The sequence below is a fragment of the Peromyscus maniculatus genome, chromosome 15, assembly GCF_049852395.1.
Source record: "Peromyscus maniculatus bairdii isolate BWxNUB_F1_BW_parent chromosome 15, HU_Pman_BW_mat_3.1, whole genome shotgun sequence".
In the NCBI taxonomy this organism is placed as follows: Eukaryota; Metazoa; Chordata; class Mammalia; order Rodentia; family Cricetidae; genus Peromyscus; species Peromyscus maniculatus.
Window position 1 is genome coordinate 2,665,001 of NC_134866.1, and position 26,018 is coordinate 2,691,018.

The 26,018-nt window shown below is 44.1% G+C and overlaps 1 long non-coding RNA gene across 1 annotated transcript; it reads left to right on the top strand.

The window, feature by feature from the left end:
- The first annotated feature begins 697 nt into the window (after window positions 1-697).
- Window positions 698-3,387, top strand: LOC121822887 (uncharacterized). Its single transcript, XR_006064190.2, has 3 exons — window positions 698-798; window positions 878-984; window positions 1,268-3,387. It is a non-coding gene; the product is annotated as an uncharacterized LOC121822887 (long non-coding RNA).
- Window positions 3,388-26,018: the final 22,631 nt, after the last annotated feature.

Sequence of the window (26,018 nt, forward strand, 5' to 3'; positions counted from 1 at the left end):
TGGCTCTTAGAGTCTCTCTTTCTACCCTCTCTTCTGCAGTGTTCCTCAAGCCTTGAGTAAAGAGATTGCATGGCAGATATGTCCAATGGGGCCAGCCCCCCATGAGACCCGCTGTTTCCTGGATTTTGACCAGTGGTGTCTTTCTGTAATGGGCTCTATCTGCTGCAGAAAGGAGCCCCTACAAGGAGAGGTGAGAGCTGCACCTATCTGTGGGTGTAAGGATCAGTATTCAACATGTAGCTGGGAATTGTCCTGGCTATTGAGTGTGACTACAACCCTTCTCAATCCAATCTTTTCATTTTTTCCTGCTTCATTGAGATACCACAGGCAAATAGAATTATAGACATTTTAAGTGATTATTTGATCTATGTTTGCATTGTGAAATGATAATTGGAATCAAGAGAGGTAAAAGGCAGTCACAAACTCATGGTCAGCATTCATGGGTGCACACTTACGACTTACTATCCTAGTAATTTCTTCCATGGGATACACCATGCTCTACATTGGGTCTGTTTGGGAGTCTACTTTTCTATGCCTCATGTTAAAAAGGCCCTGTGATCTTTGTCTTTCTCAGTTCTCTTAGTATTAGTGTCTTCAAGGTTCATCCACATTGTTGCCAAAGGTGTGAATTCCCTCTTTCTCATTCTAGAATGTTCTAATGGAATGTTTGGCTGTCGTTGTTTTCACAACTTGAGCACTATGGATAGAGATTCAGGGACCGTGGGTGCTGACATCCCAGAAGACATACATTCATTTACTTCAGTCGTACACCCATGACAATTGCTGCTGGCTTGTATGGTAGGCACATTTACTTATTTATTTTTCCATAAACCTCTTTGCTGTTTTCTAAAACATCTGCACCATTTTTATTCTTCAGTAATAAGGCACCGAGTTCCCCCTTTCTCCATATTGGTGACAGCATTTGCTATTGTTACACATCCAATGGTTGTATTTTAACTGTGGAAAATACCTGCAGATTGAAAGGTAAAACCTTACCCCAGGGAATTCTTAAACGGATCACAGCCTCAATCTACATTTTCTAACCTTCTATCCCTGTCCTCATTAATCAATTTTAAGCTTCCATTGTCTTACTTGTCCTTTTTTTTTTCAGAAATTAAGCAATATAAGCACACATTTGCCATTCTTCCCTATAAGAAACGTGTATAGAAGAGTGTCTGTATACTTTTCTTTGCAATTTCTCCATTTGGCTGGCCATCTCTCCTATCTCACAGACTTCTCTCCCCTATTCCTTCCTGTTTCCTCACAGTGTGACATTGTGAGGACCCTCCAGCCTATGTCCAGCATTTCTCCTGTCTGCAGACCCTGGTTAAGTGACAGCAGAGAAACCTGTGATGCCAAAAGCCAGGTTTTTTTTCTTTTTTTCCCCCAGAGATTTTATGCTACACTGGGTCTAATCACTATGAAACAAAATCCACACCAGATTATAAAATATCAAGGATTTTTTTTTTTGTGGGATCATTCCAAAATGTCGAGACAAGAAGGATAGTAAATAAGAGAGAACTGGAGATAAAGGGAATGGGATACACACCCAGCCCAATTTCCACTGAGTCCCTTTTTGAAGAAGCAAATCAAAGAACACTAAATGATATTCTGGGAAATTAAACAAACTGGGATATGAACCACAACTTAGATACTGTTACCTGAGAGCAGGAATCCTTGGGGTGATGACAGCAAAGTGTGGTGCATCATGGGTGCATAGGAGGAGCTTGTGAGGGTCCAGAGCCCAAAGGTACAAGGGCAGCTCAGCTTCTCACCGAGCCCCTCCATCCCTAACCTCTGTTCGGAGAATCCTGGTGGGGGAGAGAAAGGAGGTGGGTAATTAGTGTCACATATCCTAAATGGCAAGGTGCTGACAGCTCTCATAGGCACATTAACCGATGGACAGCTTCCCTGGAATGCACCTGACCCATGGGCACCTGACACCAGCAGTGCCTCCCAGACACCCTGGAGCTCAGAAAGGCTGACGGACTACTTGAGACTGACAGAATGGAAAACGCTGAAACAAACTCAGCCAATTGTGTGTCTCTCCTGCTGGACTTCCTGGTGACTGACATTTTACTGCAGGATCTTGGGGTGCAGCCCAGCACTCCTACACTTCACCTCCTGCGGCATCATGATATTCTGCCTCTCTAGAAATGCAAGTGACTGAAACCATCTGTCTTTGAGGTTTCAGAGCTCCCACTGATGTTTGAGAGCCGTCTGAGCTCAGCCCTTAACCCTACTCAGCTGAGCAAATGACTGTGTCCCCGAGGAGCACTGGCTACACACTTCAGCAATACCACTTGCTCTTAGAAGAGACTCGTCCTGGTGGCTGGGGAAGAGGATGCTTGTTCTCCTTGCTCCTTTTCTCTGAGTTCCCACATTCTCAGCTCCTTGAGAGGTCTGGTCCCAGAAGGATCTTGTCACTCAGGCCTTCCCATTTGCTACTCCAAAGCACTTCTTGGATCTCTCCGTGATCCTAAAGTGCCCACAGGTGACACTGTAACTGCAGGTCACAGTGTGTGTGTGTGTGTGTGTGTGTGTGTGTGTGTGTGTGTGTGTGTGTGTGTGTGTGTGTGTGTGATGGATTCCTGGATGTCTACTGCTGTCAAAATGCAGGCTCACGTCGCCTGTGCCCATGCCTTATGTGCCAAGCAGAGCGGTCATCAGGGACATTGAATCTGTGAGTGTTTAAGTGTCCTCCATGTGCCATGACCTTTTTGGGAAAAGGATTCAAAACCAAGTAGCAGAGAGAGTTCTGACTTAGAGATAAGAAGCCGATAAAGAGTAAAGTCCTGTAAATCACAGAGCGCATGAGATAGGAAGAATGCAGTGTCTGTGATGTGCACAGACTGACTGAACACCAAATCTGTGTCCCAGGGGCACCATTAGGGCAGGCCCCTCCAGCCAGCCCCTGCTTCCTTCCAGAGCTTCAGCCTCAGCCCTTCCTCTTGTCAGGAAGGCGCTGCTGCTGTTTCCTGTGGAGAATGTGGAACTCCTCTCCTTCACAGTTGCTTTCTAAGAAATGGAAGGATCCAGAAAGATGCAAGGGGATGGCACTAAACATATACCAACAGAGGGAGTCAGATGGCATCATTTTTTGTCCCACGTGGAAAAGCTCCAGCTAGCTACTCTCGTTTCAATGCTGTGAACCTGCTACCTTCTCTCCCTGAGAACAAACTGGTTAAGTTTTGCAGAGTGCTTTTGAAAAAGCACAGTGCTGTAAAGTGGCCAGGACTGGAGGAGGCCCCTCACGGAAACCGGGAGGAGAAAGGGCCAGTGGGAGCTCGGGCTTGTCATTTGCATAGAACATTTCACGATTGCCTTCAGAAATTATGCTTTCTTATTTATAAGTCCTGTCAATGAAATAAATCGAATGGAGCCACCAGACGGCCTTGAGTTTTGTCTTTTACTGCTTTGTCCCCATCTTTGGAGAGCCTTTGTGAGTGGGACTGGAGGGTGTGAGATGTGTTAAATGGGGGAAAAGGGAACCTCAGTCTAATCCGTGATTGTCATGGCCATCTATTTATTTTCTCAGTGAGGTGAGGGGGAGACCATCTCATTTAGGCTTATTAAAGGGTCCAAAAGTGTAGCACTCCCTAAAAGGGTCACTATAAATATGCCACACACTATATTTCATAGGGTTTATGGGAAAGGAAATTGAAATCTCCTAAAAATAGAACTGAATCTTGTCCAAACAATATTGGATATACCAAACTAGTGTCTCTGTTATTACACAGAATGGGCTGCTTTTCTAAGCACAGATTTATAAACCTTCCATTTGTTTTCATAAATTTCAGGCTTTCTTATATTTCTGTAAGTGTTTTGAAGTTATCAGCCAAGATGATGGTGCTTTTGAAAATAATAAGGAAAAGGCTCATTGTGCCAGAGTGGCCACTTCTTCCTGCCCTTCCCACGCAGGCAGTGAGACAGTCTCAGGAAGGTACCAGAAGTCACGGAGAAAGGGCCACCTGGGTCAGGGTGAATCTTGCTTCTTGGAGAAGTGGCTCCCTGCTCCCAAGTCTGTCCCTTGTCCCCTTCTCCGTGAGGTCTGCTTTGGTGCTTTTCCTCAAGTATGTCTTCTGTGCCCCCAGACCACGCTGCCTTTGGTTTCTCACATTACATTCGGAAATGAAGCCCCTGTGCCTGTCTGCTTTTGACATTACGGCTTTCTCCCTTACACTCCATAGTTCACAGACTCTAGGAGGGCAGGCATCATGTGGCTTTGTCCACCTGCTCCCCGACAGACCCCACACACAAAGGAAGAACTTTGCCAGTAAGCGAACCCAAGCCCGGCCTAGGAAACACCGTACCTCTGGGTCTAACCTGGAACCCCTTCCACACTGCTGTACTCCCGACACTACCTGGGGCTTGCCCGCATGAGTGTGACCTACACAAACGGCTCCAGTCCCCCAGTGAGGGAATACAAGGGAGCCCCAGGCACCATTTCCCTTCGTTGACCCCAGATTCTCTTTCAGCCCCAATATTTTAATTATAAACAAACTCCTTCTGGGGGACCCTAGAACCGCTGGGATTGTTGTTTTCTGACAGAAAGCGGTGGAATGGGAGGAGGTGGGAGTGCATCCCGATCGGGAGAGGGGGGCTTGGGAGCCTGTCCGCCTGGGGTGGCTCCTCACCTGTTTGAAGGCTGCTTCTGTGTGTCACTCCTGCGCTGTTAGAAGGTTAGTCTTTTGTTAAATTATTTAGAGCTTTGGTGGGTGCCACTCAGGCTGGGATTAAAGCTGGAGGCTCCTTTCTTGGCCCTGCTGGGAGGGCTGCTACATGCTTGCTGTAACAAGATCTCCAGGAAAAACAGTTCAACAGGAAAAAAAAGAAATTAGCATTTGATATACATTAATCCTGTCTCAATGGCGTTCAGTACAGATAATAGCAGGAGAGACGCTTCTGCGGTGTCCACTTATTTACCTTCCTCCTCTGGTTCCCGAGTTTCAGCTGCTTACACGTTTACCATAAAGGTGACACATGCTTCCTATGACGTCAGGGTGATTAATTAGTAATGTATAAATTGCTTGTAATGATCTTGGAAAGGATTTATGATCTTGTCTCAGGATAAAGCCTGCTCCTGTTGGTAAGAATGTGTAAATCTGGTACCATTATTGACAGTCTTCAAAATGGCAGGATGTCCCTGGCTGGTAGGCTCAGCTCCTTCTCAGGCTGGTGTTGAGGGCTGTGTGGCCTGACGGAACACGCTCCCCACCAGAATGCCTCCTCTGCTCCCTAGATCCCTTCACTGCAGTCCACACACTCAGTTGCTTTTCAACAGAGTAGCTGCAGAGGGGCTCGGAGCCCACTTTCACCAACGTCTCCTTGTGCATAACGGAAGCTGCTGATGTCATCCATCCACAGAGGGCTAGTTTCTGCCCAGCCTGGTGGGTTTCACACACATGATCTCCTAATGTTCCCAGCACTTGGGAACATAACTGTCATTGCAGATTCATATACAGAAAAAGAGAAACTCTAACAGGTCCAGGCATACCCAGGTGTCCGGAGTCAGTTAGTGGGCCATACCCGGGGGAGATAGGGGGAGCCATCTGATGCAGAAGCTTCGTTTTCAGCCACTAGAAAACAGAGGAGAGAGGTCTGGGGCTGTGTACTGACTATTAAGTACCATTTCTTTCTGTAAAGATTTTTTTTTTAAACAGGTTCTTATCATACAGCCTTGGCTGGCCTAGAACGCCTTCGCAGACAAGGTTGCCCTCAAACTCATTCCAGACATACATTTCAACACAGTTCATTTACCCTGGAAAGCAGACATGGAGGGAGTGACTCTGACCTCCAACCTGGAAGAAGAAAATGAAGCTAACTGAACCTGAGGGGTGTTGTAAATGTCCATCAGCCAAGTGAATTCTGAGCTGCTGTTTGTGACCCATCCCTCAGTCCTTCCTGCGTTTGAGTTCCTCCTTACCACATTTGGCATGGCACTGGCAAGCCATGAATTCTTTAATGTCTTTGTCCTCAAGCTAGGCAATGCCCCTCCCTGTTCTTGAATGTGTGGGGACATGAGATAACTCTGTGTACACATTCTTGTTTCTGTTGGAGACAGTGACCCTCTGCCCCACCTTGAGCACCAAGCAGTCAAGAGAGGCTTGCTGTGCAGACCTCCTCAAATCCCCATGCCCAAGGTCTCAGGCTGTGAGAGCTAAGAAGTGCCTGGGAATAGGTTGTAAAGCTGTGGGAACGTATAGGTACATTTCACTGTCTCTCCCCCATATGGAAGATGTGCCTACTCCTTGGGTGGGTCAACTATTCCATGCCCTAGCACTGTGAAATGACACCCTTGTCCTTCAGCTGCAGAGCCAAAGGTCCCGAGAGGAGACAGGGTGTCCAAATGACTCTCAGACATCAACACTGTCTTAGTAAATATTTGATTGCGATGAAGAAACCCATTATTGACCACAGCAACTCTTATAAAAGAAAATACATTATTGGAACCCCGACTACAGTTTCAGAGGTTTAGGCCATTACCATTGTGACTAGGAGCATGGTGGCATGCAGGCAGGTGCTAGAGCAGTAGCTGAGAGCTACATCCTGATCCATAGGCAGACAGAGAGAGGGAAAGAGGGAAAGTAAGAGAAAGAGATTAGATAGATAGATAGATAGATAGATAGATAGATAGATAGATAGATAGATGATAGATAGATAGATAGATAGATAGACAGACAGATAGATAGATAGATAGATAGATAGATAGATAGATAGATAGATAGATAGATGAGAGAGAGAGAGAGACAGAGACAGAGACAGAGACAGAGACAGACTCTGGGCTTGTCATCCACTTTTAAAACTTCAAAATCCACCCCCCAACAAACCTCAGAGTCTTCCTCCAACAAGGTCATGCCCCCTAATCCTTCTAATCCTTTTAAATAGTGCCACCCCCTGGTGACGAAGCATTCAATATATGAGCCCATATAATTTGGTCCACTCTTATCCCAACTACCACAACCACTTTCAGCCACCCCTACCCTCCAATCTTAAAGTAGTCGAATGTGCTTAAGCTTCAAGAGGGAAACGTCCTGACAGACTGTCACAACAGTTAGAACACACAACAGTTAGAACACAGAGATCCTGACATGCCTCTCACCTGCAAGTTGGCTTTCTTGGGGTTACAACCCAGCTTGTCAGCCTTTCAGTGGAAGAAAGTGGAGGACTCATGCTCATGAGGATGACTCGATGGTCCACGTTACCACTTGTAAGAGATCCTTAGCTCTTCTGCCTTCTAAGGGCCCTAATTCTGGTATTAGGGCCCACCTTCACAACCTCAGCTAGTCTTAATTCCTTTCTTAGTACAGATACAACCACACTAGGGGTTAAAATTTCAGTAAATGAGTCTCTGGGCTGAGGCACAGGCAAAGTTCAGATTAGCAAGGCCGAAATATCTAGAAAGACCCATCTCTAGTCTGCTCAGGAGCCATCTTTGCAGAGGTAAGTGCCTGTTGCTGAGTACAAAGGAGACTGGCCGCTGGGGACGCCTGGTATAAGGTTCACAGAGGAAACAGAGGCATGGAAGGCTGCCAAAGGGAAGCTCTTCTGGGATGTGTACTGTGTCACTTGTGGCCATTGATCCCTTTAGTTCAATGTGTAGTGAAGACCGTTTCTACTGGAAAGCCTTCCTGGATGCTAACAACATGGCAGGCCCTGAGATAAAACTGGAAAAGTCCAAAAAATCCAATAGTTATGGACTGTACAAGGGTTCTTCCTATTTTCTCAAGAGTACTAGAATTCCATGATGCCTAGAAATTTAAGAAAGATAGACCAAAATAAAAAAGGCCCCGCAAAGATATACACACAAATATGACTTTGGATAAGAAAAGAAAGTGTTCTCTATGGAATTACAAGAACCACATTTGTGATTCACTGAAGACAGAGTTCAAGCATGTGAGTTCAACAAAGGCAGAAGACTTACCCTCCAGTCCTTCACCACCCTCCCACCCCAACCTGAGGCCTGACCCATGCTTCATTCATGCTGAACTCATAGACAGAGATGATGAGTGAACAGATGGAGTCAGGGTATAGTGTATCCCTGCATACTTACATGATGAACCATGATAAGGATGACCACAGCCAGATCTGCTTTGACACAATTGCCCAGTGATTTATGTCTAACAAATGCCTTGGAAATCTCAACTACATATGAGTCTTTTTAGTGGTGAGAAAATTTATAATTGTGTGACTGCTTTAGAAGCAAATCACTCAAGTAAGAAATGAAGACACAATTCTTTCTTACTCTCCAATAAACTCTCATGAGCATGGCTATCTTGCTACTTCTTCTTATGTCCACCCCTTCCTGTGTTTCTTTTCCTATTCACAGTCCTTTGAGATTTTATTATTCTTCATTGACACCATGGCTGTACATATCTACAGAGTATGATGGGATGTTCCATGTACATACGTATTAATGTGTTCAGATCAAGCCAATCATTTGCCTATCTCTTCCTATAGTAAGAACAAATGAAATCCACTCTATTGGAATTTCTGAAATATGCACTATCATTACCTATGATGACCACAATGTGCTGTAGATCCCTGAAGCATATTCTTTATGTCTCCCTGTGTCTTTGATTAATACCCACCCATTCTCACTCCTCAGTTCACAATCTCCCTTTAGTTGGACACATCAATCAATTCTAGTATCCATTTACCACATTAGTCTCTGAAAACATGTCCTGGAATCAGGCTACACTTCTAACAATGACCCATTTTCATTGACCGGGCAGATATTTCCAATGAAACAAATGTTCAAAATTCCTCCCAAATGAACACTAGCCCATGGGAATGAGCAATGTTCTCAGCAAGGCTTTGTTCTGTCACTGTTTGCTGAACCATTCCTTGCTTCTCAATGCACAGCCCTCTGGTTCTGTAAGCAGTACTTACAGATTCCTAGTGGAAGTTTTATATTCAAACTGCCAATTACGGGAACAAGGGTCTGAATTGTGTGTCAATCAATTGTTTTAGATTTGAGATTCTTCATTCAATTTCACTATTCTGGAAAACTTTCAGGAATGACTTGATGATCAGCAAGGACCAGGAGGCCTGGAGGTATTCTCTGCCTGTCTTGGGAGAATGCCAAGATCCTGGAGTCAGGCTTTGATTTGGTTGCACAGTGTGGCACTGGCACACACTAGCCTCTTCTTTTCTATTGAAGATGAATTTTCTGAACTTCATCAGCTTTGTGACTGCCAAAGACCTCCCCACATGATATGTGCAGGTGGGGTCCTGGGTCCTGGCACTGGGTGGAGTTGACCTACACAGAGATCCACTGCTCACCTTTCAAGTGGTTCTCTGAAGATAACCATGGTTTCCTGCCAGGGAAGACACTATTCTTTCTCATGAACACTCAATACATCAAGGGAACTGAGGGGAGGGGCCTTTGTTGCTTTCAAATGTTTCCAGAACCGTGAATGTGCCCTCCCCCCCACTCCAGGTACCTGGAGTCTGTTCTTTTTAAGAACAGGGATGTGAAATAAGAACCAGCTGAAGGCCAGACAGACATGCTGGCCAAGCAGTTTGTATTTGGGAGACCTAAAATGTATTTAAGGTAAATGCTAGAGATTGGATTTTCTCCTGTTAGAAACAGTCTGAGGAATGGGGCTGTGGATTGGCTGAGGGACCAGCCCTCTCTCTGAATCCAGTACTATCTATCACTCTGTTTAGACAGGCCACAGTCCCCTCTGTGCCTCGGCTTTCTTGTCTGCAGGATGGGTACTGAATGACACACATGGTCGGCATCCTGAAGACTCACCAGGCACAGACAAACAGCTTTTATGAAGCCACCTATGCAGATCGATTGGATAGTCTCTTTTGAAGCACAAGGCACATGTGTCTGTTGTTCAGACCCCACACAGGTGCAGAACAATTTGGTACACAGCTGACTGTTTGCTACTGTGTCAGCACCATGGAAGCCTCTGAGGAGGAAGGGGCTCAGAGTTGCTGAACATGGCGATGAGCTGTTCTGAGAATACTCGGAGCCCCTCACATTCCAGCGCTGTTCACTCTCCTGAGGATGAAGAAGAGAGACATCCCAATCACTCCAAGCACCACTCCCATGCTAGAGGTGTCCGAGGATATCCACACACGCTGCCACATCCGGGAATGGCTCTGGGCAGACTAGTTACTGCTCCTTCCTTCTGTCTTCTCCCCGACCCCTGGACCTCTCCTGTTTAATGCTGGCGAAGAGTTCATCTGATAACCAGGAGCCTGGGTGCCTTGTGGGTGGCAGGCTGATGACATTTTAATTGAAGCCAAGTCTGTTGATATAAAGCAAGAGTCAATCACCATGCCATTTTTGAGGGGTGGAGGGCAGGGGAAAGATTTAGAATTTCAATGCTTTCATGCAGTTTGTGTTAGTTTTCTTTTCTAATGTTATTTTCCTTTCCTCTGAGAAGCTCAGGCACAATTTTGGGATCTTCATGACTGATTTATTTTCCAAGTTAATTCTGGCATGACATGAGTTGTTTTAAACTCACTTTAGTTTCTAAATGATATTCACTTTTTAAAGTTCATGCTGTGGAGAATGAGTCAAGTTGACTGGCAATATTAGAAATTATGACACTAACAGAGATCTGGTTTAACTCCTCTAGGCTCACTCTCTTGTGAGAACAAGATCTCACTAAGGATGATGTAGCTAGGAGTGTGCATGTAACCCTGAGGTTACAGAAGTCGTTTGGGGATATTATTTGGACATTTGTATCCTAGATTTCTACACATTAGCTGGTGGCATGTGGCATATAACCTCTATTTTCTGGAGTCTCCTCCTCTATAAAGTAGGGATGGAGAAGCACTGACTGCTGTTCCAGAGGACCTGGATTTAATTCTCAGCAGCCACATGGCATCTCACAACTGTCTGTAACTTCAGTTTATGAGGATTCAATGTTCCCTTCTGGCCTCTATAACCAATGCATGCCCATGGGGCACAGATGTACATGCAGGTAAAGCACCTATACCCATCAAATAATATAAAAATAAATTAGAATGGGCAAGTATTATCATAAAGTGATAGTAGGTGTGGGGTACTCATATGACTCTGGAATCTGCCCTTGGCCTGCACCATTGAGTTACCATGTGATACTAACTTTAGCATCCTGGTAACCTAACATCCAAAAGAAATAATTCAAGGGTTTGTTTGGCTCCTGGTTTCAAAGGGTTTTCAGTCCATTGTAGTGGGAAGGCAGGGCAGTGAAGCTATTATCTGTGATGGCTGCAGCATGGGTAGGGTGGCTGTTCAAATGGTGGGGGCAGTAAGCAGGGTGAAGAAATATCACTCTATAGTGAGTTGTTGTTTTCAAGATGCGCAGTTTCTAAAGGTTCCCCTGGATGTTTCAGTGTTGAGCACTGCTCAATGTGAGGCTCTCTCACGCCAAAAAACACAGGGCCATATGAGCTAAACAAATGCCTATGTATTCATCATGCTGTCCCAGGTAAGTGGTTTGCTCCAGCTCATGTCCAAAGAAGATGTTCTCATGGGCAACCTGAGCACTGCCCAATATGTACTGCACAGTTGCGTGGGTGCTGCCCAGGCTGCAGCCCTAGACACCCACATGAGGATCATCCTGCAGAATGAGGCCCGACATCCTTTAGCTCTGCTGAAGTGTTTCCCTGTAAATCCCAGGCCATCAGAAAATGAGGCTGGGTTTCAATTTAACCAAGTGAAATGTCAACTTCTTTTTATTATCAGAAACTCTTTTAATAGATTTCCAGTGTGAGCCCTTGGGTCACAGAGAGAGGTGCAGGGCAGAGAGATTAGCCCAGTACTGTCACCATGCTTGGCAGAACTGGCTGTATCTACCCTATAAATAGTCAGCCCCATGCACCTTGCAGGCTTTTCAAACCCATTCCCTGACCTCCACTTGGGCCCCTTAGAAATCATTCTAACTGAATGTCATGAGGTTTACAAACAAGAAGATGTCCTGGAACAATATGCCCTAGTCTGAGTAAGTCTCATCTCTTCCCTCAAATACCTTCCCTCTGTGTCCTGGCCAGAAAGGTGATAGGCTGTGTGAGTGTGGGAATATAGCTATCTAAGTGCAATGGACCAGAGCTTCACAGAAGTGACCTTCCCATGAACCTGCCAATCTGCAGATGAGAAAAACCCTTCACTCCCCAAGGATCTTTCCCGAGCTGGGGGAAGAGCTTCAGAGACTGCAGAGGCAAACCTCAGACTGTCAGCTCATCTGAACCCTCTCTCTGCTTCTGTATCCTTTCTGTAGTTTGGCCAGATGGTTTGGACTATGAATTACTTTTCAGGTTCTTTCAGTTGGACTTGCCTGGCTTTTCTTTTTCTGTTTCACAATTCTACTTACACACACACACACACACACACACACACGCACACACACACACACACACACACACACACTGTACATTATAACATTATATGTGTGTATATGCAACATATATGTACATATATATTTAATTAGTTTTTTGAGAATTCTTATGAGTTTTGATGATATTCACTCTCTCTGTCCCGGTTCTTCACAGAATCCCCTTGGATTCCTTTTCCACCCAATTTTGAGTATTTTTTTCTCACCTCAAGGCCAATTTGTCCTGCCAAATATTCTTGGATATGAGGCCTTCCATTGGAGCTTGCTTGACCTACCAGGGTCTGTGCTTTCAGAGAAAATTGTCTCCTCCTTCCTCAGAAGATAGCAGTTAGCTACAGCTCCTCACCTAGGGGCAGAACTCCATGTCCTCCTTCCATCCCTTTGTTGGGATTTGTTCTGACTTGGGCTTGTGCAAGGCTTTTTCTCCACCACTGTGCATTCGTAAGCGCAGCTGCTCTGTTGTATCCTGAATGCTCTTCCTTTGTAGTTATCCTCCACCTCTGGCTCCTACAGTCTAACCACACCCTCTTATTCCCTTCCTTCTCCTACTAAAATACTTCTTCCTCCCTGCATGTCCCACCTCTTGTGTGGAAGGGAGTCACATTCCTCCATGGTAACCACCGTAAGTGCACTTGCTCATTTTTATTTTCTACCTGAGTGAAGATAGAGTGAAAGAGGAGAAAATATATACTGATTTTACTTCCTTTCCCTATTTCTAGACTAGTACTGGGAGCTACACCCATCATAGGCAGTGACTCTTTCATGTTATTGTAAATGGAAACATGGTCAATGGAAAACAGATAATGCAAATCAATGGCCATAAGACAAACACTCCTGAAAGTGTGCTACAATTTAGAAAAACAGCAATACCCATTAACTGGGACTCTAATTGGCTGGCAGCCCTACTGCCTGTTCCAGTGGCTTGTTGGCATTCCTTCTCTGTAGCTGGAGAGTGGAATGGCTACCCCGACACTTCTCTGCTTGCTCAGTGCTCATGCTTGGCTGCTGATTTCTGAATTGTATCTTCTGAATTGTGTGAGATGTTAACCCTGGTTAGACTATGAGTCTGCCAGTTATTTATGCTTTCTGTGTTGTTTATTTTTCCTCTCTCTCTCTCTCTCTCTCTCTCTCTCTCTCTCTCTCTCTCTCTCCCTCTCTCTCTCTCTCGTGTGTGTATTATGCTTGCAGCTGACAGCTTTTACCTTTTTGTTCCTGTTTTTAACAGAGTCCTGGAGCTCACTAAGAGGCCTAGGATATCTGATTAGTGAGCTCCAGGGATCTGCCTACCTAATTCTTTTTCTTCAGTGTTGGAAATACTACAAGTGTGTACCACCACACCAGGGTATTTATGGGTCTGGGATTTGAACTCTGGTCCTAATATAGGTTGGTACTTTACCTAGTGAGCCATCTCACACTGGCAGCATATCCAATCTCTTGTCAGTTGACGCACAGTGTGTGCTGTCTTCTGTTATAATAGCCTTCTAGCTTCCTTCATGGACAACTGTCCCCCTCAGTGAAGGTGGGAACTTCTCTGAAGCCCATTAGCATGATGCTGCCAGTTTATTGGTCCTCTTTATTTGAGAATGTACTGAAGATTCTCTTAGTCAGTGGTGATAGAGTGTCTCTGATGTTTCATGATCATCACTGACACTCGAGTGGTTGTTGGACAGTCTAACCACAGTGGTGTGAAGATGATGAATTGTTTTCCTTCAGGGATCATTGTATAATTTCCTAGTGTCTTTTCACAGTTAATTTATTTTCTGTCTTTCACATTCATATTTAACTCCCCTATTCATAGATTTTGATAATTTTTTTAGATTGTTACCATTCCCTTAATTATATTAAGAAGAAAACAGTATAAAATTTACGATTGGAAGCCTTTCATTTTTTTTTTTGACACCATGTCTCATGTAGCCCAGGTGGCTTTGAGTTCTCTATGCAGCTGAAGATGACCTTGAATTTCTGTAACACCGTAATTCTGGGGTTCATGCCTACACCACCACACCTGACTTATGCTGGGGATGGAACTCAGAGCCTCCTGCAAGGTAGACAAGCACTGTACCAGCTAAGCCCCACCCCAACCCCAGTGTTCTGACTTTTCCTTGTATGCATTGCAGTTATTTCCTGTCAGATTAGGGAGCCCTCTCACTCATTTCTGTACAGAGCTTTTAATAAGTTCTTCATCATAATGTGAGTTAATTAATGAACACTTTCTTTGGAAGAGGCAGGATTCTCATATTAAAAATGTCTCCCTCATAGTATAGTAAGTCATAAGGATGTTCATAAAGGTTTCAATGCTAATCATGTGTGACGGATATCTGCTGGAGTTTGTTTACATGAGCATCCTATTCTTCTGCTGAAAATGGGGGCGGGGTGTGCATGATAGGGACATAGGTGGGTAGGGCATTCTAGGCTCTCTTTTCCCCCAAAGTCTGCTATGACCCAGGGTCACATCTGCACACTGGTCAATACTGTGACCAAAAGCTCTCATTCTATCAAAGATGATCAACCTAAACACCATTTCTTCTGGAATGTTGTCTTTCTCAAGCTTATCCTCGGTGAATTGTATCTAATGGATGTACTAATTAATGGATGTACTAATTTACTTTTTGGCCAGTTCCAGTTTGTTCTCTCAGTTTTGGAGACAGATATATCCTCTAGCAATCACTTGAAGTCACTAGAAGACCCAAACATGAGTACTCAAAACTTCATCCCTCTGATACTTGACAAAAAGAAAAAAAAAAAACATACACTGTCAAGAAGACAGCATCTTCAACACATGGTGCTAGAAAACTGGAGGTTGCAGAGAAGTTAAATTAGACTTGCTTCTATACCCTGCACAAACATGAGACCCAAACAGAATGAACACCACAATTTGAGACCTGAAACACTAAAACTACTTGAAGAAAACACAGGCAGTGCCCTATAAGGTGCTGGCGTAGGAAAGGACCCTCCGAACAGGACTCCATCTGCCCAGGAATTAAGGGCAAAAGTGGACAACTGGGACCTCATGGAAGTAACAAGCTTCTATACAGCAAGGAAGAGCCAATCTAGTGAAGAGAAAAACACTGAATGGAGGGAACCTTTGCCGGCTATATGTTGGACTGATGGTTAATATTCAAAACATACAAAAACAGAGTCAAGGAAACAAAGAGCCCAATTAAGAGTGGGCTATGGATCTAAACTGAGAATTCTCAGTAGAAGATGTAAACATGGCCAAGAAATACTTCAGAAAGTGTTCGACATCCTTAGCAATAAAGGGAATACAAATTATAACAACTCTGAGACTTAAAGTATTTTTAAAGTAGATTTTTGCTGTGTTTATTTTGAATTTCTATTACTTAGAAGATTAGAATTGACATGTTTTCATGATGAATGAGATATTTCATGATTGTGCATAATTTTTCACTGCTACTCTTTCCTCCCTAGAGGTTTATGTTTTGTGTGGTTTCTTCTCCTGAACGCTTTTTATTCTCCCATCACCCATCACTCAGGAATCTGTTTGTTGCACACTCTCCCTTTCTCTCTCCCTTACCCACATGCACATCTGTTTACTGCTTTCTCTCTCTCTTTATCTCTAACACGATCTCTCTCACCCACATGTGTTTATTGCTTTCTCTTTCTCTCTGTCTGTCTTTGCTTCTGGTTAGTTTGGAAGGCATGTATTCTAAAAATTTATTTTGTGGTTTCCATAGGATTTGTATCTGGAGGGTTGTATTTGTTTAACTTGGAAGCCAGGTTAAATCCCTTTATTTTCTTTCTGAGCCTGTAGGAGGGTGGGGCATTCATCACGTTCTCTCTTGAATTAATATGTGATCATTTCTGACACTGTCTCTTGATATTTTTCTTAATGTGGAAGATTTGACTCTGCTTCATGAGGCAATTCTCACTTTGGAAAATCCTAGTGTTCACATCACTTGTTTCCATGTCTTTTGTTTGCCAGGTGTTTGAGGTTTTTCTCATGACTTTCAATTTTAATTCTTCACAAAGATGTTTTCCCATCACATTATTCCTTAAGAAGGGCTAGGGATGGTAGACCCTTGGGTAAAATCTTGCCCTACAAGCATGAGGACCTGAGTTCTAACTCAAGAACCAGACTAAATGCCCCAGGGGTTGTTGCATACACCTTTAAGCCCTGTATTGGGAAGAGGAGAGAAGAGGGTCCCACAGTTCATTTCCCAGCTGGACTGGCTAAATTGTGAGCTGAAAGTTCAGCAAGAGGCTCTGTCTCTAAACACAAGAAATTTGTCCTCTGGCCACCATAAGCATATGCACACACTGTTTCTGCAGTTGTACATACATATAACACCACACACACACACACACACACACACACACACACACACACACACACACGAAAATACAAATGGGAGCAGCAGGAGGGGCTCTGGCATGTGGCTCTGGATTAACAGGACTACACACACACACACACACACACACACACACACACACACACACACACACACACGGGGGTGAAGGAGGGGCTCTGGCGTGTTGCTCTAGGTTAACAAAGCCGTTATTTCTCTGTAAATCAGATGTTCCATTGCTGTTTGTCAAAGGCCAGCTGCAGCTTCGAGACTGGGTGATTTCGGTGGAGGAAAGTTCATGGCAAGCCTGTCTTCTGCTGCCTGGCAGTGACCCATATACAACCTGTTCTCCCCTTCACCCGACAGTGAGCCACAGAAAGCCTGTCTCCCATGTTTACTGATGGTGACCCATCTAAAAACTTTCTCCACTTTCACCTGGTGGCGAGCCTCTCAGTTTGGAAAATCCCTTCTTAGCTCTACTTTGTAGATGTGGTATCTCCTTATCTCCTGAACTCACTGTGTAGCTGAGGATGGCCCTAAAATCCTGACCCTCCTAGTTCCTTGTTTCGGGAATCCTAAATGATCTTATAATAAAAACCTGGAGCCAGATATCGAGGTGAAAGCAGAAAGATCAGAGAGGCAGAGCAAGCCACAGCCGTCACCTCTTACCTCACCAACTCCTCACCCTGAAGGAGTGTGAGTTCCTGTCTTCTCTTGCCTTACATTTCTTTCTTTGCCCAGCCATGTCACTTCCTGTCTCTACCTTCCTAGTGCTGGGATTAAAGGTGTGTGATACCAAGTGCTGGATTTAAAGGTGTGTGCCACCACTGCCTGGCTCTGCTTCTCTTTTAGACTGGATCAATCTCATGTAGTCCAGTGTGGCCTCGAACTCACAGAAATCAAGAAGAATCTCTGCCTCTGCCTCTCAAGTGCTAGGATTAAAGGTGTGTGCCACCACTGCCTGACCTCTATGGCTAACTCTGTTGTGCTGATATATTGTGTACCCTAATAAAATTTACCTGAAGATCAGAGAACAGAGCCAGCCACTAGATTAAACATAGAGGTCAGGCGGTGGTGGCACACACCTTTAATCCTAGCACTTGGGAGGCAGAGATCCATCTGGATCTCTGTGAGTTCAAAGCCACTCTGGACTACGTGAAATTGACTCAGTCTAGAAGAGAAACAGAGCCAGGCAGTGGTGGCAGACACTTTTAATTCCAGCACTTGGGATCTCATGCCTTTGCTACCAGTATTTGGGAAGCACACACACCAGTAACCCCAGCTCTAAGAAGGAAGTGATATGGCTGGGCAGGGAAAGGCATATAAGACACGAGGAGACAGGAACTAAAGGCTTTTTTTGGGGGGGGGGTGCTGAGAGCCCTTTTCTGCTGGCGTTTTTTCAGGCTGGGGAGTCCTAGAGGTGAGATGTGGCAGTGGCTCATTCCTTTGTTTCCTCTGATCTTCCAGCATTTACCCTAATATCTGGCACAGTTTTTTTTTTTTTTTTTTTAAGATGATTTAGCAATTCACGTTATACTCTGTGGCTGGCTCTGTCCTCTGATCTTCAGGCAAGCTTTATTTCCTAGATTACAGACAATATATCACCACATTTCCTCTCCTGAGCACTAAGATTGCAGTCATGTACCACCATGTCTGACCAAGCCAAGCTCTAAGTGCACACCCAGCGCCCAGCACTCACCTGTCAAGCTACCTCCCCCGCTCTGCCTTTATTCTGGAAAGGGCATTTCTGAGTGTTGTGGGGCTGACAGTTAAGTTTTACTCCTGCTCACTCTGGAACTTTTCTTGTTGCCCGTGTTTTGTCTAAGTTGTCACCCAGAGAGAAGTGCACGCTGTCGGGTAAGAAGGCAAGCTCCTCCTTTGACAGGCACACTCGCTCCTCAAAGGCCAGAATGCTCCTCTACAGCTCTTTCCCACCACCATGTCTACGCTGCCTCTGGGCCCACGGGGCCCCACGGGGCCCCGCCCCTTCCTGGTTCATGGCTTTACACAGGTGTTGACTAGATCCTTTGCCTGCATCCTTCTCTCCTCCACTTCTGTCTTGGATGAGATGGCATTATGAACTTCTGGTTTCATATTTAAATTCTTGTATGTGTCTTCTGAGGAGATTTCAGGTCCTATGTAAACATCTGTCAATCACCACATACACTTTTTTGACACTAAAAGTTATTTGTATCTCATTTAGAATATGCATTATTTGAGTACAAAGAAGGAATATTTGCTTATTTTGACATAATACTGAATTCTTAAATTAGACTTGCTTGGTCCTGGATATTCTTCTAGTTAATCCAAAATCTCATACTATCACCAAGGCATGGAGCCAAACCTCTGGATAAGCAGCACATTGAGGAGAAAGAGAAAGATCTCAGAAGCTGAATCTTCTTTCTTTGTTCTATGTAACACACCTTTCTAAGATGGAGCTGTTATACACAAAAGCAGTTGTTGAGATTTATCTGTATAGTTTTCATGCTGTGGGATGGTTTGTATGTCAAAATGCTCTGATTGGTCAATAAATAAAACACTGGTTGGCCCGTGGCTAGGCAGGAAGTATAGGCGGGACTAACAGAGAGGAGAAAAGAAAGAACAGGAAGGCAGAAGGAGTCACTGCCAGCTACTTCCATGACAAGCAGCATGTGAAGATGTCGGTAAGCCATGAGCCACGTGGCAAGGTATAGATTTATGAAAATGGATTAATATAAGCTGTAAGAACAGTTAGCAAGAAGCCTGCCACAGCCATACAGTTTGTAAGCAATATAAGTCTCTGTGTTTATTTGGTTGGGTCTGAGCGGCTGTGGGACTGGCGGGTGACAGAGATTTGTCCTGACTGTGGGCCAGACAGGAAAACTCTAGTTACATTTTCAACTACCAGGTTTTATTTCACTGTACTTTAGTAACACTATTTCATTTATTGTTAGTTTTTAACCCCATGATATTTTTGCTAAAACTCAACTCATATCATATTACTTGGTAAATCAAAGTGAGAGGTTTTGCTTTGTTTCCTATAGGGGAAATTGGCAAGGAAAAAACCCCCACCATGACTTTAATTAATTTGCATACAGACAGGCTGTGGTGATTTGCATAAGAAGTGTCCCCCATAGGCTCAGGTGTTTGAACACTTGCTGCCTGTCGATGGTACTCTTTGGGGAGGTGACCCTTCAGGAGGTGGAGCCCCGCTGGAGGAAGTTTGTCACTGGATGGGCTTGGAAAGTTTATGTTCTCGCCCTGCTTTCAGTTCACTCTCTTTGCTTTGTGTTTACAGTGAAAGATGTGATATCCAGGAGGAGGGGAGAGGGGCATCTTTGATTGGTATGTAAAATGAATTAAAAAGATGTGATGTCCCAGCTTCCCGGCTCTGGCCACCAGTTGCCATGCCTCTTCACCATTACAGACTCCGTCCCTGGAGCCCTAAGACAAAAGGTTTCTTCCATGTGTCACCTTTGGCTATAGCATTTCATCACGACAACACAAAGTAACTAACACGCACATATAAGGACATAGTTTAAAGCTTTCACTTTTATCATTGAAATAACTATCACTGTCTTTGATGATCATTTTTAATTGTCAACTTATCAAAGTCTAAAATCAATTAGGAAAAGAGTCTCAGTGAGACCTTGTTGATCAAGTCAGCTTGTGTGCATGTCTGTGTGCTGTATCTTGATTACATTAATTGGGGTGGGAAGATCTTTCCACTGTGGGTGGCATCATCCCATAGCAGGAAATTTTGCTTTGTGTAATAATGGAGAAAGCAAGCTGAGCGGTTGCAGGCATGCATTAATTCGGCTGATCTACTTCTTGACTGTGAGCACAACGTGGTGAGCTGTCTCAAGCTCCTGTCCCTGTGATTCCCCCTGCAATGACTGGACTGTCACCTGAAACTTTGAACTACAACAAACTCTTTCTCTTGTAAGTTGCGTGTCAGGGAACTTTACCACAGCAACAGGAATGAAACTAAGATGTTAGCCTATTAAAACTTGCTAACAGCCACAGTCACATCACTAATGGAAAGTCGACCTATCTGTCCTTACTCTAAACAATTTTCAAAGTTCCAGAAGTTTAGTAGCTCTTCTCAAAGAATAACTAAATGTCATCAGAATATTTTCCGTAAAAATGTATTGTTTTTGATATAGTAACATCTCCTGAATAGTTTTTACTGAGTAATGATCTTACAGTAAGTTAACATCATCTTTTACTGCATTTATCTTTGAGGTATACTTTAGTTACTTTAAAGATGATGATGATGATGATTGATTGTGTGTGTGTGTATGTGTGTGTGTGTGTGTGTGTGTGTGTGTGTGTGTGTATTTATGCATCTCTGTGTGCCACAAATGTACAGGTGCTTGCAGAGTCCAGAGAGGGCTTCAGATCCCCTGGAGTTGGAGTTAACAGGCAATTATGAGCTGCCTGACGTGGGTGCTGGGAACTAAATGTGGATCCTATGCAAAATGCAATATGCATTCCAAATTCCTGAGCCATCTCTCTAGCCCCTTGACCTCTACATTGAAAAGAGTAAAATTTCTGTTAAAAGTCACACCCCTTCCTCAGTGTATACCACTCCCTTTAATTAGGGAAAGCATGGTGGTGGTGATGCATTACCCAAGATGACCACGGACGGGTACACATTGTGGCATCTAGGAGTGAGGAAAATCCAAGATCTTTCCCTGCAGAGAACCTTGTCTTTGCTATGCAATTATTACTTTACTAATTGGTTCTGTGTTAGTACAAGGTTGGGTTATTGGCTTACGTGGATCCTCAAAATGAGCTGCTCAGTCGCTTAGATGTTTCCTTTGATTGGCATCAACTGTGTTCTAAATAATTGTGGTTTTATTCAAGTCAATATCGCTTGCACTTACCACGCACCAAGTGAAAACTTTGGCATAACTGCTAGGCTAATTGGGCATCGGGGATTCTTAGAAGTCTTTATTATGCGGAAATGCCTACATGACGTCTGTCCCAATATCCCTGTATCCAGGGCTGCTTTGTAGTTACCACATCTTTAGGGACCATCAATACCAGAAATAAAGAAATTCAATATAAACTGCACTTTATAGAAAGCCCTTTAAACCCACGTAGCATGTGCGACGAGAGCCTGGGTTAGCTGAACCTTCATGTAGAGGTACCTACTTACCCTACTTTACCACAGTTCTATATAAATCCCATTCCTTTTCTTCCCAGAGTGAAGGTAATTTCAAAACCCTCTAGTCACCAAAGGCAGTTACTCTTCAACTTTGACCCATGCCATTCTTTTATGGCTCAGTCCCAGTGCTTGCCGGGAAATATTCCCTGGGGCTCTTCTATGATCCCGCACATTGCGTCTATATCCATCTGCACCACTCGTTCTCAGGGAAGGGGCATTGGTGTCCCCACACTCCAAGGACAGGGAAGGGTTAGTCCACGTCTGCTTGCCTTGCATAGCACTGGAGCCTTGCTCTGGGGCCAGGTCTCTGGCCTGTGCTGCACGTGGAGGATGTGGCATCGGACACAACTGTTCAGTGGGAATCTCTTGCACTCAGGCAGCACTAACCCGCCTGAGCCTGGGCAGTCATGGTCATGGCTTGTTAGGGAGTTGGGAGCTCAAGTTCCAGTTGAAGCATAAAGCCTGTATATCAGTTAATCTGGAGGCTTGGGAATGGGAAGAGGACACACAGCATCCACGGACAGCCATCTAGGAGCTCTTCTCTGGAGTCCTAGGTGTCCAACACTCTCTTCTACCTTTCCTTCATCCTGGCTATCTTTTAACCCAGGACGTGCACCAAAGCCCCAGGATAATGTCTGCAGTTTTTGAAGCTAAGTGAAGCTTGGGTGTTCCTCATACTTCCTGAGAGACTGAACTCAGATACCTTTCCTTTATGTGATCGTCTTTCTGTCTTCCCCAGACCACGCACACCATGGTGGCCCCAAAGATCACAGCACCTGGTGATGCAGCTGCTTTGGTTTGTGTGAGTGTACTCTGCACTACTAAAGAAGTTTCCCGATGTTATTCTCAGAACATACTTCAGTTGGTATGTGACACACTACTGTGCATTTAATGCATGTATGTAATGTAAATTTAATATTTAATAATATTTATGTATATGTATATGCACATGATGTGTGCCTGTACCTGTGTGTGTTTGCATATATGTGTGCAAACAGGAGTGTGTGTTTTCGTGTGTGCCCACACGAGTGTTCACCTCTGTGTATGAGTGCTTCTGTCTATGCTTTGCATATAATTTTTTGCATCTGTGAGAGTTCCTGAGTGCAAGAATCTGTCAGTATGTGACTATACATTTTATTTAGTTCATTCATGTTCCTTATTGTTAAAGAAGATTCATATTTAATTATGTACGTGTGTGTTTGTGTGTGTGTGTGTGTGTGTGTGTGTGTGTGTGTGTGTGTGTGTCTGTGTGGGTTTCTGTATGTGAGTACTGTGCCTGAGGATGCTAGAACAGGATGTCCAAGTCCCTGGAGCAGCAGTCATACATCGACTTTGTGGTTGCGAGGTGTCAGTTATGGGTACTGGGAATCAATCTTGGTCCTCTGTAAGAGTAGCAAGCACTCTTGTTAAAAAATATTTTTTTAATTGAAATAGAATTATTTTACATTTCCATCTCTTTCCTCTCTCCATGCCCCTCAGATACCCTCCCTCCAACCCCTCCCATGTTACCCCACTCTTAAGTTGATTGCCTCTTCTTATTTGTTTATTACTGTTATGTAATACATGCACAAATATAAAAATTCAACCTTGTTGATAGCAGCCAACATTATTAACTGTGGAGCTACCTCTGAGTCCCCCAGTTAACTTCTTAATTTACACTTAACATATTTTTCATCTCAGTTTTTCAGTGATTCGGGGAAAAGGTCTCTACATCTGATTTTCTTTGATTCTCATTCCCAGGAGAGCTGGGACAGTTGGGCCACCTTCATCTAATTTCCTGCCTTCTAACTTGACTAGGGAGATCCAGAAACAGGGCCATGAACTAGAACATAAAATAAAACCAAAAGCTATACAATCTGAAAATTAGTCAAAGAAGATAGCTGTGTGCCAACAGAAGTCAGAGGCCAGGGCCAGGAGGTGGTGGTGCACGCCTTTAATCCCAGCACTCGGGAGGCAGAGGCAGGCAGATCTCTGTGAGTTCAAGGCCAACCTGGTCTCCAAAGGGAGTTCCAGGAAAGGCACAAAGCTACACAGAGAAACCCTGTCTCAAAAAACCAGAGAGAGAGAGAGAGAGAGAGAGAGAGAGAGAGAGAGAGAGAGAGAGAGAGAGAGAAGTCAGAGGCCAGAAAATAAAGAACTGAAGCAGAGGTGATACTTAAGCAGGATCAGAGGGACTGGGGACAAATCTCAGAGCCACAGCACCCAGGGTTCAGGACAGCAGATGCTTAAAAGGATGGACAGAAATGAATTGTGCAGGTGCTAGGAGAGGTTGCTGAGCTAAGAAGAGCTCACATTTACAGGGTGAATTGGCTAATTTGTACAGCAGTGTACCTCTAAAATTAAAGAAGAAGGTCAAATAAGCATCCAGGCTCAAAACCCCAGCCTCTGACTAAAGAAAGCTACTGCATTCATTTTCTTGGTTACAGAATGTGCAGATGACACATAGTTATCTTCACTGAAACTAAGTCAAACATATTGTGGTGGTTTGAATAGGAACGGCCCCCAGAGACTCATGAGTTTGAATGCTTGGCCCATAGAGAGCAGCGCTGTTAGGAGATTTGACCTTATTGGAGGAAGTGTGTCACTATGGGGGAGGGTTTTAAGGTCTCAGAAGTTCACAGTTCTTTCCCTGCTGCCTGAAAATCTAGGTGGAAGACTCTCAGCTCTGTCTCCAGCACCATGTCTGTCTGCATGCCACCATGCTTCTGACCATGATGATAATGGACTAAACATCTAAAACTATAAGCTAGCTAATTAACTGTTTTCTTTTATAAGAATTTCCATGGTCATAACATCTCTTCACAGCAGTACCCTAAGACACACGTGATGATCCCTCTTGGAAAGCACCCCAAGACTTTTATACCCTGTTGTGCTATCCCAACGGACATTGGAAACCTATGGAGCAAAATTCAAGTACACCCAAGGGTTGCCAGCTGCTCCATGGAAGTTGATCTGAGCAGACTGGCAGCATATATGGCCTCTGTGCTTCTTGCTCAGTCCAGGTGGGTCTCTCCTCTCCTCTGCTCCCCTGTCTTATCCCACTTCCCCTGCTCTCCTCTCCACTTCCTGCACTCTCTGTTCCTCCCACTGTGGGGTCCTGTGCTGTTATGTTTTTGTGAAAGGAAGAGACAGTTAAGGGGGAGTTCTCACTCCGCTTGCCATTCGTCTGCTAGACCTGCTTCCAGGGAGTTCCTCAGGGTGGGGGTGCAGGAGGCTGGCCAAGCAGCTCACCCAATGTGTCAACAGCAAGTTGCAGTATGATAGAGTGTGGGAAGCGGCAGCAAGGAGAGCAGAGCAACTAGATGTAATAAATAAATTAATAAACGTTGTTTTCATACTATTTTTTGATAAGCAAGAATTTTATGTTTTTAATTGAAAACATAATTTTTCATTCAATATATCCTGATGATGTTTTCCCCTCCCACAACTACTACCAGATTCTCTCTTCTCCTGGCTCACACAAATCAACACCCTCTTTTTCTCTTTTATTAAACAAGCATTTAAAATAATAGCATAAGATAAAGACAAACACACTGGAATAGAACAAAACAAGTAAACAACAAAACAAAGTAAAACAAGTAAAAAACAAAACAGGACAAGAAACACATATAAACACAGAGATATACAAATTTGTAAAAAAAAAATGCCATAAAATCACAAAACCAGAAACCATAATATATAAGAAAATGGCTTATAAGGTTGAAAAAAATGCCCAGATGAAGCATTATTAGACAATAAAACCTCCAAAAATAGCACCAATTTGGTTTGTGCTGGTCATTTATTCTATTTCTGGGCATAGGTCCTGCCCTTAAGTGTGGTTTGTATACCTAGCAAGACTCCTTTGGAAGAAATGACTTTTTCATTTGCACATGGTTATCAATTGGATAAAGCCTCAGGCTTAGGGATAGGACTTACGTGCATGTCCACTCTGAGCGTGAGGACCCCATCTGCCTTAGATCCATGCAGGCCCTGTGCCTGCTGCTTCTGTCTCTGTGAGTTCATGTGTGCATCAGGTTTAATGGGTTTCAAAGTCTTTGCTTCCTTGGTCTCTTACATTCTCTCCAAAATTTTTAACATCCTCTCTAACATTACATTCTTTCCACTTCCTCTTCTACAAAGTTCCCTGAGCCCCCTGGGGAGGAATTTGATGGAGACTTCCTATTTAAGAGAGTATTCCAAGGTCTTTCACTCTCTGCACACTGTCTAGATATAGGTCTCTGT